Source organism: Ictidomys tridecemlineatus, chromosome 2, assembly GCF_052094955.1.
Source record: "Ictidomys tridecemlineatus isolate mIctTri1 chromosome 2, mIctTri1.hap1, whole genome shotgun sequence".
NCBI classification, from domain to species: Eukaryota; Metazoa; Chordata; class Mammalia; order Rodentia; family Sciuridae; genus Ictidomys; species Ictidomys tridecemlineatus.
This window is the reverse complement of record NC_135478.1, coordinates 62,701,175-62,722,930: the sequence shown is the minus strand read 5'-3', so window position 1 is coordinate 62,722,930 and position 21,756 is coordinate 62,701,175. Positions and strand designations below refer to the sequence as shown.

The window sequence follows — 21,756 nt, the reverse complement described above, 5'->3', positions numbered from 1 at the left end:
CTCAACGTCCTATAGACAATTCTCCTGAAACAGATCCAATCCCTTCGGTGAAATAAATCTCCTTAGATGACTCCCTTGCAATAAACCCAACTCCTTCTCTATCGGAGGAAATTGGGCCAGCAGGGGGAACCCACCGACGGTAAATAATTACAGTATTATGTAACTTTTAGCATGGTTAGATTAGAGTGATGCTCATATGTTACCATAGAGCAGACATTTATATTTTGTCTACACTTTATTATATTAGTAGTTTTCATACACTACATATACAGCAACCAACCTATTTCCAATGAGAAACATGTCAGTTAATGTATTTAAAGCCATCGTTACAAGTTTGTAATGTAGTTTTCCAACTTGTTTTACACGTATGTGACATTACAAAAAATATTGTTCTTAATTGAAAAAAGGATATAAAATGTAAAACCACAATTTTTCATAAATGAATATTTCCAACTGTTTTCCAGCCCTTTCTTATATTGGTTGTTTTTACTTGAGATTCAGTTAGATAATGAATGGATAAATTAATTAAACACTTATGAAATTAAGTTGGGATTTAACTTAGCTTGTAATTTAATTATTTGATTCTTTATTGCATCTATTCATCCACATCAATAATTTAGTGAATGTTATAACACCAATCTAAATAACAACCAAAAAAAGCAAACTGAGGGGGGTATGGGAGGAGAGGAGTGATGGTGATGGAAGTCACCAGGTAAAAGCTTTGTAATTCATCAAGATCTGCCTCAGGAACATATTCCTCTTTTAGTGTGTGTGTTTTTAAAATTCTTTTTAATTAGTTAAACATGACAGTACAATGATCTTGACATATCATTTTTTTTAATAAGATGGGGTATAATTTCTCATTTTTCTGAGTGTAAAAGTTGCAGAATCACATTGGTCATGCAGTTATGTATATACATAGAGTAATACTAATTCTATTTTATTCTGCTGACCTTCCTTCCCCCCTCACCCTCTCCTCCCCTTTCATCACTTCTCTCTACACATTCTAATGTGACACACTTCTTTTTTTTCTCCTCACATTATCATACATGTATTCTGTATAATGATGAGGGTCTCCCCTTTCATCTTTCATGAAATTACCCGTCTCCCTCCCTTTTTCTCCCACCTCTCTTCCCTAGTGTGTTTTATTTTACAGAATAAATTTAAAAAGCAACTGTTACCAAGTAAATATAATTTAATATAAAAATTTAACATAAAGTACTAATATTAAAATTATTAAACAAAAAACATATAAATCTGCAAATTCTATACAATATAGACAGTTATGTCTTTTGAACCGAAAAACAAGCTCCTGCTTTGATTCTTACAAGTTAATTTCAGCTTCTGTGCACTGAAGGTATTATTTCTCCCGTATCCCAGGGCCAAAATCTCTGCTCTTTCAGTGTCTTATGGGCTCTATAAAACAGAACATGGTACACAGGTCACTTGGGATGAGTTGCTGGCCACAGAGAGTGGCCAGGATCACAATTGTCTTCAGGATATGCAAGATGAACTTGGGCCCTGATCTCTCCTGGGGTCTGGGCAGAGAGCAGTGAGGCTGGTTTTCTGCCCTCAGTTGAGAGTGTTGTCTATGGGAAGAGTGTCTATGAATGTCCTCAGAAGCAAATTCCCATGGACATTCACCTTCAGAACCTTCTGAATCTGCTTCCCTAGGGAGTGAACATGAGGAAATGGGAAGGGTTCTCTAGGACATTTGGGTGCAAAGGCTGAGTAGCACACACCTGGGACCCTGAGGAGCAGCACCTGTGATGACACAGGGTGGAGCAGGGACCCTGGCTCCTCCAGCTCTACCCTCTGTAGTGCCATTCCTCAGAGAGTGTCTTGCACTGATTTTAACCAAATTGTGCCTTCCTTGAATGGCCATGGTCACATGCAACTATGGAACCTTCAGTGCACTAATTGGTTCTGATGGATTGCATAAAGTCCAACAAAGAAACTTAAGAAAACAATGGAGAATATTTTGATCTTTGCTCTCTTTCCCATTTTTCTAGACTCACATTTTCTTTTCCTAAACTGCTTTTTCACTTTTGCTGCATTGAGCCAACATATTAAATCAGAAGAGGGCCCCTGGAAACAATTCATGTTAGGGGACCTACATTCGAATTGTGTAATCTTAACCTAGGAAAGGAAGGGTAAATTCATGCATGCTCAGAGCCAGCAAAGGCAGGAGAACCCAGCTATTCAGTCGTCAGTAAAACAGAACCATATTGTTTGTGTCTCATGCATCAGGCAACAACTCAGTATTTCTGATGCTCCCTACAACTCAAACTCAGTGTATGGGTATGCGGTATTGCTCAGCATGATTCAGTGGTGTTTTCTGTGGTGAACAAGAAAAAAACAGGGAAAGACTAAGAATGCTAGTGCAGAGAGATTTAACAGACATTGAAGGTCCAAGGACCTCAAAGATCTGGATGAGGAAAACACCTTTAGAAAAGTTATAAAATGTGGGAAAGATGAAACATGGAAAATCTACAGCCTTTACATAAGAAAGAATAATTAAGAGAAACCAATAGAAAATCAATTACTTGCAGATTTCTGGTCTTTTTTTGCTCCTCCTCGTCCTCTGAATCACTTTCTCTATATTCTCTGAGGACCATTGCCTTGATGGTGATGATGTGGCCTTAGAAAAAGAAAAGGCAGAGTTAAAGTCAAGGTGAGAACTTGAGTTGCTTGTTTTCCTGGTGTTCCAGAACCCACAGTCAGAGCTCTACATTCTTCCTCTTGTCTGCATTCCTGTTTCCTGTCACTGCCACCTGTTCTTCAAGAGAATACACCCTAGAGGTTCCAACAACAGAAGCCAGAAGAGCTCAAGTCCCCAGTTCTCTGTGATCATGTCTTGAACTGATTTATTCCACCACACTCTTCTGCCATGATGTTCACAATTTCCTCAAGTCCTAAGGAATGGAGTCAATTGTTTATAGATTGTTATGTGGGAGACCTTTGAGAATCAAAATAAATTTTTTATCTTCTAAATATTGGGGTCTATTTTTTTAAGAGCGAGAGAGACAGATAGAGAGAGAGAATTTTTAATATATATTTAATTAGTTTGTTAGTTAGTTTTCAGCAGACACAATATCTTTGTTTGTATGTGGTGCTGAGGATAGACCCTGGGCCGCCCGCATGCCAGGCGAGTGCACTACCACTTGAGCCACATCCCCAGCCCTGGGTCTTTTTCTTTATTCTTTCTTTCTTTTCTTTTTTTTTTAACAGTACAATGCATTTTTACAGATTGTACATAAATTGAGCACCACTTCTTCCTCTGCTGGTACATGTGGCAGATTCCCTCCAGTAGTGTAATCATACATGTATACAGGGTAATAATGTCTGTCTCATTCTACTGCCCTTCCCATCCCCACAGCAACACTTCTTCCTTCAGTTTCCTCAACACAAACCAAAGTGCCTTTCTGATTCTGCCTTATCCTCCCAGCCCCATTATGTCTCAGTAATAGCTTATCAGAGAAAACTTTCAGTTTTTGGACTTGGGAGATTTGCTTATTTCACTTAGCATGATATTCTCTAGTTCCATCTATTTACCTGCAAAAGCCATAATTGCTTTCTTCTTTTAAGTTGAATAATATTCTATAGTGTATATGTAACACATTTTCTTTCTCCATTTATCTGTTGAAGGGCATCTAGGTTGGTTCCACAGTTTAGCTATTGTGAAATGAGCCACTCTAAGCATTGCTGTGGCTGCAACACTCTGGTATGCTGATTTTAAGTCCATTTGGTATAAATTGAGGAGTGGGATAGCTGGGTGCTTCTAGTCCAAGTTTTCTGAGGAATCTTCATACTGCTTCACATAGTAGCTGAAACAATTTGTAGTCTCACCAGCAATATATGAATGTAAATTTTTTCCCACATCCTTCATGACACTTGTTATTGACTATATTTTTGATACATTATCAATCTGGAGTGAGATGACATCTTTTCTGTAAGTTTAATTTTTTTTCCTGGACCTCAAAACTTAAACTTAACAGGAGAGAAAAACTTAAATTTAACCTTTACATTCCCCACTTCTTTTTCTGAGTACTTCTAATCCTAGAAGTGATAGATCATTGAGGAGTATCACATTCTGTTTCTGCTAAGGGGTCATATTGTCGTTTTATTACCATAAGTTTGACTTGTCCAATTTGAGCTTGGAGAAAGGAGACCACACTCTTGAGTATACAGGGTCCCACATTAGCAATAACATGAGAATTATTAAAGGACCAGCTATGGCTGATGGGGGTTAGGATTGCTGGTGGTCAAGGAGAGAGTCCATAGCCCTATCCATACGACGAATACGCAATTTGAAAGGGTTACCAGTCTTTTCCAGTTTCCAATCGGAGTCTAGAGAGGGAGCAGGCTTGTGATGGGAGGCATGGATCCAGGAAGCGATTCTATCCACTTTTACTGCCATAGGTATTATAAGCAGCACTTGATATGGTCCCTTCCAGCCAGGCTCCAGAGATGATACCTGACGCCGCCTTACATAGACAAAGTCTCCCACTTGGTATTGGCATGGGGTTCCTTCGTCTTCAGGTTGGCAGGAAGTGGCCAGCTGTTTCCATAGGTACCATTGGGTTTTTTCAAAAGCTTTAAGTCTGTCAAGCAAGGGAGTATGGAAGGAATCATTAAGTCTCAAAATTGGGGTTAAGTCTCTTATTAAAGGAGGGGTACCATAGAGGACTTCATAGGGGGTGAGATTACATAAAGAAACAGAGGGAATATTTCTTGCACGAAACAGTGCATAAGGTAGGAGCATAGTCCAATATTTTATGCTGGTCTCTAAGCTTAATTTTGTTAAGGCCTGTTTGATGGTTCTATTCATCCTTTCTACCTGTCCTGAGCTCTGGGGTCTATAAGCACAATGTAATTTCCAATTAATCCCCAGGGTCCTGGCCAATCCCTGCCTTACCTAGGTCATGAACGCCAGTCCATTATTGGACCCTATTACCTTAGGCAGGCCAAATCTTGGGAAGATGTCCTCCAGAATCTTCTTGATTACCACTTGAGCTCTTTCTTTTTTTCGTGGGGAAGGCTGTGACCCACCCTGAAAAAGTATCTACAAAAACTAGGAGATACTTAAGTCCATATCTTGCTGGCTTAATTTCAGTAAAGTTCACTTCCAAGTATTACCCTGGTCTGGTTCCTTGTAGGCGCTTCCCTGTGGGAAGCTTGGAAGGGTAAGCATTAACCAATTGACAGACCCAGACCCGGAAGGCTCTAATTACCCGTTCGGCTATTTCTTTTCCTTGTTTGCCTGTCAGCGGAAATCTCTGGTCTTGATTCTTCAGGAATGCCTATAATTTCCTTGAACCAATGTGAGTGAGTTGATGCACATCTTTAACATAGTGTAGGGCTTTTTGAAATCGCAGGCTAGGCCCAGTGGAGTCAAAGAGTTCAGTGTCAGTTTCCTGATAAGTAGCCTGGGTACTCAACGCAGTGAAATCTTCTGACTGTTGTTCCCCCGGTGAGAAAAGTGTTAACATGATTACTCCGTTTAGAGCTGCCAATTTAACTTCCTCATTTGCCCTTCTGTTTCCAACCACCATGGGATCATTTCCCTTTTGGTGCCCTGGGCAGTGTACTATAGCTAAGTCTTTGGGGTTTTGCACTGCTGAGAGAAGGGGAGAATCTCGTCATTTTTTTTTTTAATTTTTTTCCAGCTGAAGTTAATATTCTCCTTTGCTAATAAATAGCCCCGTGTATGTGGGCGGTAGCAAGTGCATAATGGCTATCAGTATATATGGTGGCCTTTTTGCCTGCTGCTAGTTCTAATGCCTTTGTAAGGGCGATTAGCTCTGCCTTTTGAGCAGATGTCCCTTCTGGGAGACCAGAGAACCATATGACTTTAGTCCTGCTAACTATTGCTGCCCCAGATCATCGCTTACCATCCTGGAGGAAGCTTCTGCCATCCGTGAACCACACGACTTCAGGATTGGGCAGTGGCTGATCCTTTAGATCCTGTCGTATACTCGTCTCTTCTGCCAGTGTATGTTGACAGTCATGAATGACAGGCTCTGATGATTCTTCAGGTAGGAGTGTAGCTGGGTTAAGTGGGGCAGGGGGTCCCAGTGTTATTCTGTCTTTGTAAAGCAACAGGCTCTGGTAGTGAGTTATTCTAGAGTTTTATAGTCATCTGTCTGGAGTCTGACGAATGATGCTCTCCAGGGCATGAGGGGCTATAATGGTTAGCTTCTGCCCCAGCGTTAATTTATCAGCATCTTTTATTAGAAGGGCCACTGCTGCTATAGCTTTTAGGCAATGGGGCCACCCGCTAGCCAGTGGATCTAGCCTTCTGGACAGGTAGGCTGCGGGTCTTTTTCAGGGCCCTAAAGTCTGAGTGAGCACTCCTTGTGCTATTCCTTTCTTTTCTTCAATGTAAAGAGTAAAGGGTTATTCTACGTCCGGAAGTGCCAGTGATGGAGCTGATAGCAGCGCCTTTTTAATGTCATCAAAAGCTTGCTGATATTTGGGGGTCCATTGGAATTGGGTGTCTGCCTTTAACAGTGGGTATAAAGAAGGGGCTAAGGATGCAAACCCAGGAATACATAATCTACAAAAGCCAGAAGTCCGGAGAAACTCTCTAAATTGCCTTCTATTAGATGGGGGCAGTATCTGCACAACAGTCTGTTTTCTGGGCCCCGTGAGCCATCTTTTGCCATCTCTAAGGAAATACCCCAGGAAAATAACTTCCTGCTGGCAGATTTTAGCCTTTTTGGCTGAAGCTCTATATCCAAGTCGAGCAAGCTCGGATAATAGTTCTTGTGTCCCAGACTCACAGTTTTCCTTGGTGTCAGCTGCCAGCAGCAGGTCATCCACATATTGAAGCAGGGTGACTTCTGGATGCGTAGTTATGAAGTTATTGAGGTCCCTGTGGAGGGCTTCATCAAAGAGAGTGGGGGAATTTTTGAACCCCTGTGGGAGTCTAGTCTAGGTTATTTGGCCAGATGTTCCTGTTTCTGGATTCACCCACTCAAAAGCAAACAGTAGCTGACTGCCCTTGTGTAAAGGCAGACAAAAGAAGGCATCTTTTAAGTCCAAGGCCGTATATCATTCTCGCTCAGGATTGAGAGTACTGAGCAAATTATATGGATTAGGTACTGTGGGGTGAATGTCCTGTACTCTGTTGTTGACTTCCCTTAAGTCCTGCACAGAATGATAGTCTCCTCCTGGTTTCTTTACTAGTAGTAGAGGAGTGTTCCAGGCTGATTGACAGGGTCTTAGGACCCCCAGAGCCAAGTATTTTTGAATATGAGGCCTTATTCCATTTCTAGCTTCGTTGCTTAGAAGATATTGTTTAATATTGATTGGGGAGGCAGAGTTTTTTTTTTTTTTGAGAATTTTAGTATTTGGTGGACACAATATCTTAGTTTGTATGTGGTGCTGAGGATCGAACCCGGGTTGCACGTATGCTAGGCGAGCGTGCTACCCCTTGAGCCACATTATTAGCCCCACAATAAAACTATTTTTTTATTTTTAATTTTTTATTGGTTGTTCACAACATTACAAAGCTCTTGACATATCATATTTCATACATTAGATTGAAGTGGGTTATGAACTCCAAATTTTTACCCCAAATGCAGATTGCAGAATCACGTCAGTTACACATCCACAATTTTACATAATGCACTATTAGTAATTATTGTATTCTGATACCTTTCCTATCCCCTATTATCCCCCTCCCCTTCCCTCACATCTTCTCTCTCTACCCCATCTACTTAATTCATTTCTCTCCTTGTTTATTTTCCCATTCCCCTTGCAACCTCTTATATGTAATTTTGTATAGCAATGAGAGTCTCCTTTCATTTCCATGCAATTTCCCTTTTCTCTCCCTTTCCCTCCCATCTCATGTCTCTGTTTCATGTTAATCTTTTCTTCCTTCTCTTCCTCCCTGCTCTGTTCATAGTTTGTCTCATTATGTCAAAGAAGACATTTGGTATTTGTCTTTTAGGGATTGGCTAGCTTCACTTAGCATAATCTGATCTAGTGTCATCCATTTTCCTGCAAATTCCATGATTTTGTCATTTTTAAGTGCTGCATTATATTCCATGGTGTATAAATGCCACACTTTTTTTAACCATTCATCTATTGAAGGGCATCTGGGTTGGTTCCAGAGTCTACCTATTGTTAATTGAGCTGCTATGAACATCGATGTGGCAGTATCCCTGTAGCATTCTCTTTTAAGGTCTTCAGGAAATAGTCCAAGAAGGGCAATAGCTGGGTCAAATAGTGGTTCCATTCCCGGATTTCCCAGGAATCTCCATACTGCTTTCCAAATTGGCCACACAAATTTTCAGTCCCACCAGCAGTGTACAAGTGTACCCTTTTCTCCACATCCTCGCCAGCACTTGTTGTTGTTTGACTTCATAGTGGCTGCCAATCTTACTGGAGTGAGACGGTATCTTAGGGTGGTTTTGATTTACATTTCTCTGACTGCTAGAGATGGTGAGCAGTTTTTCATGTACTTGTTGATTTATTGTATATCCTCCTCTGAGAAGTGTCTGTTCAAGTCCTTGGCCCATTTGTTGATTGGGTTACTTGTTAACTTATTGTCTAATATTTTGAGTTATTTGTATACTCTGGATATTAGGGATCTATCTGAAGTGTGAGGAGTAAAAATTGGTTCCCAGGTTGTAGGCTCCCTATTTACCTATCTTATAGTTTCTCTTGCTGAGAAAAAAAAGTTTTAGTTTAAGTAAGTCCCATTTGTTGATTCTTGTTATTAACTCTTGTGCTATGGGTGTCCTATTAAGAAATTTGGAGCCCGACCCTACAATATGTAGATGGGAGCCAACTTTTTCTTCTATCAGACGCAGAGTCTCTGATTTTATATCAAGCTCCTTGATCCATTTTGAGTTATCTTTTGTGCATGGTGAGAGAAAGGGATTCAGTTTCATTTTGTTGCATATGGATTTCCAGTTTTCCCAGCACCATTTGTTGAAGATGCTATCCTTCCTCCATTGCATGCTTTTAGCTCCTTTATCAAATATAAGATAGTTGTAACTTTGTGGATTAGTCTCTGTGTCCTCTATTCCTGTTTTGGTATCATTACCATGTTGTTTTTGTCACTATTGTTCTGTAATATAGTTTGAAATATGGTATCGCTATACCGCCTGATTTACACTTCCTGCTTAGACTCGCTTTTGCTATTCTGGGTCTTTTATTTTTCCATATGAATTTTATGATTGCTTTATCTATTTCTACAAGAAATGCCATTGGGATTTTGATTGGCATTGCATTAAACCTATAGAGAACTTTTGGTAATATCGCCATTTTGATAATGTTAGTTCTGAGGCAGAGGTTTTTAATTCCAATACTATCAGAGGCTTTTTGACTGCTAAGCCTAGTCAGCAGTTTCTGCTCAGGCATCGGGGTAATCTATTATCCATTTCTTGGGTAGTTTGCCCGTTTGATCAGTCTTAGAGGGCGTGAAGAGTTGATGTTCATCATCTACTGACATAGTTAAAGCCTTGACTATGGGAGTCTTCACTGAAGGGTTTAGAAATTCCACTTGGGGATCATCAGGGTTAAAGATTATTCTGGCCTGAAGTTTGGTGAGCAGATCTCTGCCCATTTATGGGGTTGGACATTCTGGAATTACTAAGAAAGAGTGATGAACTTTTCCCTTTTCTATGTCCATAGTCCTCTTAGTTTTCCAGGCCCGATATTTACTGCCATTAACCGGTTGAACTAGTTACCTCTTGTTTGACAAGGAGCCCAATGGAGTTTTAAGGGCTGTGTATACTGCTCCTGTGTCCAGTTCAAAGTTTACAGGGGTCCCCTCTCACTTCAAAAATTACCCTGAGCTCGGGGAGGGGATCCGAGCCTCGACTCCCCTAATCACCTTCCAGGGTCAGGATGGCTGGCTGGCGTGACTGTTTCTTTTTAGGGCATTTTCTGGCCCAGTGTCCCTTTTCCTTACAGTAAGCACATTGATCTAAAGACAGGGGCGATTTTTTGCGTGGGCCTAGGTACCCTTTTTTGTCTCCTTGCCTTTTAACTTTTAGTCTATCTGCTGCTGTGACTAGGACCTTTGTCAACATCTCAGTCTGTTTTTTATTCCTCTCATCTTCCTTTTTTTTCCATTCTTTCTTCCTTCTTTGTTCCTTTTATTTCTCTGTCTCCCTTTTATAATATACTTTCTCAGCCTCTCTGACTAAATCTCTTAAAGTCATATCTTGTAGTCCATCTAAACGTTGTAGCTTTTTTTTTTTAATATCTAGGGAAGCCTGCCCGATGAAGGCCATTGCAATAGATGCTTTTTGGTCCTCTGCCTGAGGATCAAAAGGAGTATATCTCCTATATGCTTCCATAATTCTCTTTAAAAACATTGAGGGAGACTCATTAGGCCCTTGGATAATTTCTCTTACCTTGGCCAAATTAGTTGGCCATCTGGCGGCTGCTCGGAGACCTGCTATTAGAGACCAGCAATAAGTGGATAGATGCTCCCTACCTTCCAGGGTGTTGGGATCCCAGTTGGGTCTGTTCAGAGAAAAGGCAGCTTCAATTAGATTGGGAAGTTTGGTTGGTCGTCCATCTGGTCCAAGAATATTTTTCCTGGCTTCCAGGAGGATAGAGCTGGAGGAGCCAGGGTCCCTGCTCCACCCTGTGTCATCACAGGTGCTGCTCCTCAGGGTCCCAGGTGTGTGCTACTCAGCCTTTGCACCCAAATGTCCTAGAGAACCCTTCCCATTTCCTCATGTTCACTCCCTAGGGAAGCAGATTCAGAAGGTTCTGAAGGTGAATGTCCATGGGAATTTGCTTCTGAGGACATTCATAGACACTCTTCCCATAGACAACACTCTCAACTGAGGGCAGAAAACCAGCCTCACTGCTCTCTGCCCAGACCCCAGGAGAGATCAGGGCCCAAGTTCATCTTGCATATCCTGAAGACAATTGTGATCCTGGCCACTCTCTGTGGCCAGCAACTCATCCCAAGTGACCTGTGTACCATGTTCTGTTTTATAGAGCCCATAAGACACTGAAAGAGCAGAGATTTTGGCCCTGGGATACGGGAGAAATAATACCTTCAGTGCACAGAAGCTGAAATTAACTTGTAAGAATCAAAGCAGGAGCTTGTTTTTCGGTTCAAAAGACATAACTGTCTATATTGTATAGAATTTGCAGATTTATATGTTTTTTGTTTAATAATTTTAATATTAGTACTTTATGTTAAATTTTTATATTAAATTATATTTACTTGGTAACAGTTGCTTTTTAAATTTATTCTGTAAAATAAAACACACTAGGGAAGAGAGGTGGGAGAAAAAGGGAGGGAGACGGGTAATTTCATGAAAGATGAAAGGGGAGACCCTCATCATTATACAGAATACATGTATGATAATGTGAGGAGAAAAAAAAGAAGTGTGTCACATTAGAATGTGTAGAGAGAAGTGATGAAAGGGGAGGAGAGGGTGAGGGGGGAAGGAAGGTCAGCAGAATAAAATAGAATTAGTATTACTCTATGTATATACATAACTGCATGACCAATGTGATTCTGCAACTTTTACACTCAGAAAAATGAGAAATTATACCCCATCTTATTAAAAAAAATGATATGTCAAGATCATTGTACTGTCATGTTTAACTAATTAAAAAGAATTTTAAAAACACACACACTAAAAGAGGAATATGTTCCTGAGGCAGATCTTGATGAATTACAAAGCTTTTACCTGGTGACTTCCATCACCATCACTCCTCTCCTCCCATACCCCCCTCAGTTTGCTTTTTTTGGTTGTTATTTAGATTGGTGTTATAACATTCACTAAATTATTGATGTGGATGAATAGATGCAATAAAGAATCAAATAATTAAATTACAAGCTAAGTTAAATCCCAACTTAATTTCATAAGTGTTTAATTAATTTATCCATTCATTATCTAACTGAATCTCAAGTAAAAACAACCAATATAAGAAAGGGCTGGAAAACAGTTGGAAATATTCATTTATGAAAAATTGTGGTTTTACATTTTATATCCTTTTTTCAATTAAGAACAATATTTTTTGTAATGTCACATACGTGTAAAACAAGTTGGAAAACTACATTACAAACTTGTAACGATGGCTTTAAATACATTAACTGACATGTTTCTCATTGGAAATAGGTTGGTTGCTGTATATGTAGTGTATGAAAACTACTAATATAATAAAGTGTAGACAAAATATAAATGTCTGCTCTATGGTAACATATGAGCATCACTCTAATCTAACCATGCTAAAAGTTACATAATACTGTAATTATTTACCGTCGGTGGGTTCCCCCTGCTGGCCCAATTTCCTCCGATAGAGAAGGAGTTGGGTTTATTGCAAGGGAGTCATCTAAGGAGATTTATTTCACCGAAGGGATTGGATCTGTTTCAGGAGAATTGTCTATAGGACGTTGAGGGTTGACAGGCATGGGATATGGGGGTGGAGGAGGGGAATCTAGTAAGGTTTAGATCTTGGGATTCAGGGAGAATGGAGGGAAGAAGAGGAGGAGGAGGGGAAGGAGCGGAAGGTTTGAGGAACAGAATGGTGGGAGTAGAGGTGGAGGCAGGTACAAGAAAAGATTTCACCCATGAAGGGGGAGATTCACAGAGGTCCTGTCAAGTAAGAATATATGGCTATTGATCTGGATGACTATGTGGCCCCGGCTGGACGACAATATCTTTGACTTTTTGGATTAGAGGGAGGTGGAAGGATTCATTTGGAGGCCATCCGACTTCGAGAGTGGGCCATTCTGATGTACAGAGAGTCTGCCAGGTCTGGCATTTCACTGAAAAAGAAAAATTCTGGACCCTTGAGCGGACTTTAGTCCAATGATCAAGGGTCAAAGACAGGGGAGTTGAGGTACCTTGTCCCATAATGAGAGATATGCATACAGTAAAAGTAATGACACAGACAATAAAGACAAACAATAGACGTCCACCACAAGTTTGAAACAGAAACCAAAACTGAGTAGCTGGCAGAACCTGACAGGCTGGCAACAGAGTCAGTGAGTCTGAATCAGTGGCAAAATACACCTGAGCTGAGGGCTCTTCCGTCCCACGCATTGGGGGCACTTCTGTCCTTCGATTTCCTGAGTCCACCAAGGTGTCCCTTGGGGACGTGGTCTATGGCTTCTGGACACGTCTGTCCACCAGCACTGGGGAGAACTTATGCTCTCCGCCGACAGCCACCTTGCAAGCCCTAAAACTGAAAGTCCTGAGTGATCGCCACAAAGAAAACAAAATCAAAACAAAAAGAAGGTGCCTTACTTACCCTGAGAGATGTCCGTTGGGGTCTTTCATTCGCTGCTGCCGGATCTTGGACGAGCCCCAAAATGTTAGGGTCGGGCAAATGTCAGAGGAAGAGACCACCAAGAGACTTGTCTCATGCAAAAGCAAAGGGTTCATTGGGGGGCGAAACCAGCATGCTGGGGCCCAGAGCTCTCCTGAAAGAAACTGGAGCCCCAAGTACAGCTTAAGCAGAGTTTTTATTCAGTGTTTAAACAGGGAAGCTCATATGGCAGTTAGGATGCAAGAGTGGGATTGTTACAAAATAACCATTAGAGAATAATAATGCGTTTTGTCAGGGGGTGTTTGGTCAGGGTACATTTTGACATAAGTAACTGTTTTTAACATGTTTTGGGTTCCAGGAAAACAGAATTTAATCTCACAGAAAAGCAAAACTTAAACTTAACAGGAGAGAAAAACTTAAATTTAACCTTTACATTAGGAATAAGAAGACACCACTTATTCGATGTCTTGTAATCACTGATAGTTGATTTTGAGTTGTTTATCTCAGCATTTGTTCTTATTAAACTTTTCTGAGTTATATAACGTAAAACCATTATTGTGGCTTATGAACTACAAATAAGACACATTCATGATAGTATTTCATCATAGAGAAATCCTTCACAGTCTATATTGACAATACGGATTCTTTGTCCACCTGTACCTGGAATCTATTTTGAAGAACAACATTGTTTATATCCTCATAGCTCAATTCTATGGAAAATTCTTTGCCAAATTTTCAAAGTGGTACAGCAGAGAATCAAGATTTATCAAAATTCACCTGGCTTGAATGTGTTTCATATTGTATCAATATAGTCAATTACATTGTGAGCTGTGCCTATGCAGAAAAGGGGGGCAATATAGTGCCACCTGCTGCATTATTGAATAAATCTCCTGAAAATCATCTGCTGTCAAACAAAATTTAGAACCAGGAGGAAGACTGTGGGAGTCAATATCAGGGAAAAAATGGGTGGCATATGATCTTCTGATCTCCCATTATTGCTAAACAGGTAGATCCAGGAATAAAGTGTATGTTTATTAATTTTAGAACATCTGTTTAGAACAAGGTTAAGATAAAAGAGCCTAAAACAACAACAACAAAAACACTTAATTCCTATCTTTGACAAGGATCACCTAACACAGCTAATTCCCAGTCCAGATTTTCTAGTTCACCAACAGGTATCAAAACAAGTTTTTTAGTAGAATCCCATCTGTCTTAGAAAAACTCAAAATTTCTTTAATGATTAGCTCAAAAGCCAGGCAGAGAACTGCACTTGCATTTTTCTTACTCTCATGGAGGTTGCCCAAGCCTCCCCTGCAGCCCTTGTGCAGCTGAGAAAGGGTCAGTGGAAGGCAACAGTGTTGCAGGATTGCCTACTTGGCCCTCGGCATCTCAGCCTTGCTGCTCCTAGCTACTGAAAGCGCTGTGGCGGCTGGTTTCCTCCAGATGGCGCTCGTTGCAGACATGCCCTGAACAGGCTGCCCTCCCCGCCCCTACCAATCTCAGGGTTCCGAACACAGTGGGGTCTGACTGGTTTTCAGCTACTTAGCCTGTATGGCCTTCAAGGAGTGATTGTAGTTGCTTTCAAGTATATAGATTAACAATAAAGTGCTTTCATGCATATTTTCATGATATAATTAACAAATTTGCATGAGTGTAAGACAAAAAATTTTTGCAAATTGTCAAGTTTATATTGAGTGTTATCTTTGTAGTATATGAAGTTTGATGTCAAAGTCTTACCAAATTATCTATTCTCTGACACTGCCTGTACCTGAGCATCAGAGATATATGTAAATTGGCAGCTCTGCAGTATAAGATGGTTGACTAGCTGGGATAAGATTTATTCCCAAGCATTTTGAAAATACTTTTGTTGTAAATGAATACATGAAAATATTAATTTATTCATTTTTCTTCCAAATTAATTGATTGCATTTTTTTTCTGGTTCACCTGACTTTAGAGAAAAATGATCTATTTATCATAAATTTGTATGAAATGTTAAAGTTAATCAGTAAAACATAATTGGGTAATTAAGGCTTTTATGCACATTAAATAGAACATTATATGAAAGCAAACTCATCATGGATCACTTTGAAATGATCTCAACATTCTAAGTAAAGCACAAAAGTCTTTATAAAAGTAGCACTACAAGAGTGGAAAATAAACATCTGCCCATTCTAAATGTATGATTTCAAACTAAAAGTGAAAACACTTTGTCCAGTGTGATGTTTACAATAAAGTATTTTTTAAAAATTTTTGGATTACCAGGATCATGATAGGAAGCACTTTTTTAGTTTGTCATATACTAGTAAAAACTGTCATAATGTTATTAATGTGGAAAATCTTGACTATGAAATTCAGGGATAAATTATCCTCTGTGGTGTGTCCTTAAGAAGAAGGCATTCATGTCATTTCATATTAACACAATTTTGTTCCTTGATAGATGGAGCTTAAAAATTACATATGCTGCCAGAAATTACTACCTTTAGCAGATCTTTATTAGGTGGAGTTTTTCTTTCTCTCTCTCTTCCTTCCTTTCTTTCTTTTTTTTTATTGTAATGTTTGTAATTCTGTTTTCAATCTCTTGGAGAGTAAAGGTGAATAATGTTTTAACCTTTTCTTGGAGAAAAGAAAGAACTTTAATTGAATATATTTATAGATGATTATGATTGCTTTAAATTATCTCTTTGGCAGTTGGATTAGAGAGACTTAATGTGCTGGTAACATTAGTGTCATGGTTTTCATAAAAAAAAATTGTGAATCATTAGATCTGAGGGCGGGTTCTGCATAGAGTGAGGGAGCACTTTGATCTCTATTTTTGGTATGCAGGGTAGGGTTCCACGAAGTTAATTTGACTTGTCAATTTAGAGAAATCTGAAACCTGAGGTTTTCAAAACAAAATAAAACTATGATATTTTTATGTCCCTCAGTACTTGGCAGGCATATATTTGGTAGAAATTCTTATCACTTATTTGAGAAAAATTTGAAATTAACTGCAAAATGAGAAAAAACAAAATTATTTTTAAGAAAAAAATAAGGAGCATGTATATTTAAAAACATCCGTTGAACAGCAAGGAATGCATGCTGGATTTAAATAAATTTAAAAATGTATTTTATTTGCTCACTAGTGTTTTCTCAACTTGTATCAAACCAAAAGATCTTTTACTCACAAAATCAAAAACAGATCAAAACTGATGGATTTTTTTGTTACCTAATTTTATTTACTATCAGGTTTTTTCCTTTAATAGTGTTACCTACATTTTCAAATTATAGAATAAATATTAGTTAACTCCAAAGTTAGATATTTTATTTGTTTGAATTTCTCACTCATGAGTGTTGATTTTAAATGTTCTATAAATATTTGCATCACTTTTTTTCTTGTAGCTTTTCAGTTAAGATATTCTAAACTCAAAAATGTGGTGTCAATGAATAATAGAAGAGTCATTGAGGACTTACTTAATTCTGTATTTCTTAAGTTTAGTCCTAGCTGCTAAACTATGTAAGCCTTAACATTTCTTTCTTAAATTAGGTTTACCCACAAATGAATAATTTTCAAAATGATGAGGTGTTGATTTTTGGGTGGCAGGACCATTCTGTCTTGATATTTTCTAGGCTGGGGCATAGGCACAAAAGACAACCTGACCAAAAGGAAAATCAGGGGCAGACATCTGTTCAGTGATCATGATCCTGGATTCTAAGGGTGGTGATTCTCCAACCATTCGCCCAATTGAATAGGTCAGAGGACATAACTTATTAAGGCTGTGTTTTCCATGTTTATACTTACTGCATAGGTAAGTTGCTCCTCCCAGAATCTGGATGTCACAGCAGCATCAAGTCTAGTGAGGCAGCTAGAAAAATTACACACTCATCACAGAGTGGACAAAACAAAGAAGTTGGCTATAGGTCTTCTTGTACACATCCTGGGGATGGCTCTAGAACTAGGACCAGGTCCCTGTAACATAAAAGCATCTACTCACGACATAGGGACTCTCTTCTAGCCTGTGCACATAATAAAACCATCACTGGCCTTGTGTGCATCTGAGTGTGTGCATATATGTATATGTGTGCATCATTATAAAGTGTGTGCCCAGCTGTGCCTCCCATCCTGGCCTCATGCCCTCCCCTGACCCTAGATGACCTGTACAAATCCTGCTACAACAAAAGCAATACCTATGTTTAGCATAATTTCCTTAGTTTGAAAGAAATGTTCTCAGTTATCCTGTCAATAGAGTCTCCTTGGGTCTCAACTATATCTACATGTATGGCTTTTTAATTTTGTTTTCAAATTAAATGATATAATAACAGAAAGGCTCTCATTAATTTTAAAAAAGTCTCCCCTAGATCTCAGTGAGTGAGATGATTCTTGGAGTCTTGACCTTCCTCTAGAGAAATTTGGAAAATGGGATCAACAAATAGTAGTTTTTATGTGTGGTGGGAGAACACTTCCCCCATAGAGATGGGAAGGAATTCCCCAGTTTGAAGAAAGGACACACTGAGTTGATGGGGAAGTCCTCCACTATGCACTGCAAATTTGTGTGTTGGAGTGAAATAGTTGTAGCAGAGGTGATAATGAGGAGGAGAAAGAAGATGGTGATGGTGATGGTGATGGTGATATACACACAGTTGGCCTGCTGTGCCAGAGCAACACCTGTTCTGATGACATTGCTACTACTGCTATTGGAGGAGAAGAAAGCATCAGTCTTGATTCCTACATAAAATGTGAAGGTGGTAAATGCACCAAAGAGTGTCACAAAAATTTCTGTAGCCCTGGATACACTAAAGAATAGCTATAGTTTATTCAATAGGCTCCACTTTCTATTAAACACAAGGCTGAGAGACAGATTTTCATACTAAGACTCAGTTACAGGAAATACACCAGTGTCCCTTCATGCATGGGACAGAAGCTACCTCTCTGTGCTGTGCAGGACAGGGTGCAGCTGGCACAGTGAGGAAGCACTCCTGTCCACATTATTGCAGGTGACAGAGGCTTTTGGTGTCATCTAGAGGGAAAGGCAAGCTCTTGGTCTCCTCCATCAACAAATAGCAGCACAGGTACTACTCCAGGTCAGAGGATAGAGCTTCCCAGGAGAGACAAAGAGGAGGTCAGGGTGGGGGTTAAGAACAGAAGATTAAGAGTCAGGCATTGAACTGGAAGTCAGGAAAGTCCATCTTATGCCCTGGACTATAACCTGAGTCTGAGGGCCAGATCTCTGTGTCTCTCCAGGACATTTAATGAAGCCCAGGACATAGAACAAGACTCACCTAAGAAAGGCACTGGAGAAACCTGGCCTCAGGTATCAGCCTGAGTAGATTTTGTAGGGCTGAAAATCACACAAGACACAAAGCTGAGGAGCAGGTACCTTAGAAGGGATCTCTGGAAGACAGGTTTATAAATATCCCTTAAGCAAAGAGGATCCTTTCACTTAAGCAAGTTCAGGCCCATGATCATACCTGAGGCCCTGAGGCAAATAAGATTGTAGAGCACTTCTGCACAGTCTCCTCAAGGTGACTGTGCATGCTTCATCCAGGGAAGGGGCCAGACTCTCCTCTCCTCCACCTGTTACTGAACATGATCAATGAGTCTTAAGGGATGATGTGAGTGGCCATGGAAGGAGACGCCAGAGATGAGTGGAAAGGCATCTCTGCAAGTTCAGCAGCAGGCTTCCTGAATGTGCCTTCAGAGCCAGAAACATCTGGATCTTCTGCTCTATGCTGTCATAATGGTCCACAAAGCTGCTGTTCCCATTAAATGGGAAGGCACATTCTAGGAGCAGAAGAGTGTGCTCACAAATGCAGGTCCATTGCTGCCCTCCACGGGTGTTCTTGGAAATACCCCGGATTGCTTCAGTGAACATCAGCTAAGCAGAAGTGTCTGCCCTGCCAAGGTCACTTCCATAGACTCCCTCCTGGTGGTGGTGCTTCCTGGAGTTGCAGAAGCTGTGGCATCCTTTGGTGACTTAGAGAGGTGGTAAGAGTCCAAGCTCCTTGGGATGAGGTCTGTGTCCCTGGGGACTGCTGAGTTCCTCTTGCTGGGTGTTCTGGGAGCTTCAGAGAAGGCACTTTTCAGTGAGGTTCCCAGGCTTCTAGCAACTTTCAGCCCCTTCTTGCTGAGCTGGGCTCTTTGTGGCAGATTTCTGCTGGCCTTTATTCTGGTTTTCTCCAACTGACACAGCTGGATGGCCTCTTGGATGCCATCATCGCTGCTGGAGGTAGAGATCTTGTGCTGGGTGTCCAGGGTCCTGGAGCTGCTGCCCCTCCATCAGCCCCGTAGTTTTTATTGCCGGTGCCCCTGTTCTGGGCTGCCTGGGATTTGGGGACTGCAGGCCTTGTGCTGCCCAGGTTCTCAGCTCTGTGGTAACCTTAGGCCTGAGGCTTCTGGGTGCTGTACTCATCTTTGCTCACCTGAAAGTTCATGGAAGACAAACTCCTAACAGGCTCCATCAGACTGTGGCAGGCAGCGCATGACAGGGGGCTCCTGGGTGGATTTCAGTGTGGATTGGGCAAAATTTTCATTTGAGTCTGCTTTCTTATCTACAGACCTGTCACACTTTCGGTTTTCATGTTGTCTTTCCTCATTCAGAAATGGTTCTATTTCTGCCTGGATGCTCTGCTCAAAGGAGTCATCACTGCTCACCCTGACTGGGGAGGCTGAGCCCTGTTTACAACCGGCCTCCATGGGGCTGCCAGGAACATTGCGTGATGCCGGAGTAAGTTTGGGGGGACACAGGGCGGGCAGGGTGCCACTGTGTGGAGGGTCTGTTTTGCCTCTTCTGTCCTCTTTGCAGCCCTGCAAGACTGGGCCCCAATGGGCATAGTCTATTGTTTTAAGAAGAGCAAGAACCAGAATCCTTGTCCATAGCCCTGCACAAATGAACACTAACATGATGTTTTTATTTAACAGATGTGTCCTGGTAAATATGATTTTTGTAGCTTTTTGTAAATTAATTATACTGCTGTAAAAAATATTTTTGGAAAATATTGTCTTTTGATTTCGGAGGGTGTTCCTAACTGCAGCTTTCTGTGGTCCACTCAGGAGCCATTGCTAGACATGCAGTTTGATTCTTAACTTCACAGTGAGGGTCACCATGGCTGGAACTCTGGTCAGTTTGTAGTTCAGATGCTCAAGGCTGAGGAGGCAGTGGCCACCTTCTAGGAAGCACTAAAATGCCCTAGTGTCTGTCAGAAGGTTTCAGAACAATGCTTTTAATAAAAGACATGATGGTCCCTAGCAGCCAGAGCAGTTCCTCTTCGAATTGTAATCACAGCCTTGTATTAGTAAAATGTTTCTAAGCACAGTGACTAGGAAGCAAACTGACCAGCCAGTGTGTGCCTCTTGAGACCCCATTGAGATAGTGGCTCTCTCTGCAGCCCAGTCCTTCTGTGTCCAGTCTCCTGCAGTCACTAGGTGATTCTAACATCTACAAAAACCTCTTTTTGTAGGAGAGCTGCTGTTCTCCTCTTTGATCATGATTCTAAGAGATCACACCGCATGTGCAATTTAACTGTCTTTTTCTTGATTTGTGCACAGAAGTGAATAAGTACAGCAATTGGGTGGTTTGTTCCACAGACATCTTGGCCAGAGCTTAGTGCTCCTTTGTCTTGCATATCCCCAAACCTGCCATCCAGGAGCTGCAGCCGAGTCAGGGCTCTGACCGTTGACAGCGCCAGTGCTGTCAATGCCTCCTGCAGCCCACCTCCTGGGAAAGAAAGGTGCTGGTTGTAGGCCATGGCCTCTGGTCCCCTGAGTCAAGGCCAGGTTTTCCTGCCTTTGTTTTCTTACCTTCTGCCCTGTGGTACTGAGTTATCCATGGTCACTGAGGGAACAGGGTACACTGGCCACTGATTTCCTCCAGTCACTTCATGTTCTGCAACTCTGATTCAACTGTGAGGCAGAGTCTATCATGTATCCAGAGGATGCTGTTGGTATTCTATTGTGGATGTGAGTCTTGTACACCTCCTACACCCCTGGGTATAAACAGAAACCCAATTCTGTACCCAAGTGCAGAAGCATCAGCTGGGTTAAGCTGCAGTAGTGAGTATCCCAATGTTCCTGTGGTAACTTCCTTGTGGTGCACTCACTCACTTAAGTGCTTATGAGAAAAACATGTAATGCTAGGAGCCACTGCAAAAGTATTACATTCATATGGAAATTGGGCTCCTACTGTTCACTTAGGCCCATTTGGGGACTCAAGTTACAAGACTCCCGGAGAGTTCCCATTGGTTGGGGAAGGATGGTAGGAGGGTGTTCCGGGGGAAGTGGAGCCCCCCATGTCCGGTAGGGACACACGTGTGTGTGGACCGGCTTGTTAGGGGGACGCACACGGCCTCTCACAAAATAAAACTTTGTTTCAGTTCCATCTGGCTTGGGTTTTTGTGCTCAGCCGGGTTGCAGGATCGCAAGCCGGCGTGCACTGACAGCGACCCGCGAAAGCGCCCAGCAGGAAGGCGGCAGGTGAAAACAGCAGCGGGCAGGAGCGGAGCCAAGGCTCACGCAGCCC

At 41.2% G+C, this 21,756-nt stretch overlaps 1 pseudogene; it reads right to left on the bottom strand.

Annotated features, from left to right (window-relative positions):
• Positions 1-13,815: 13,815 nt before the first annotated feature.
• LOC101969548 (carnosine N-methyltransferase-like) lies at positions 13,816-17,240 on the bottom strand (annotated as a pseudogene).
• Positions 17,241-21,756: the final 4,516 nt, after the last annotated feature.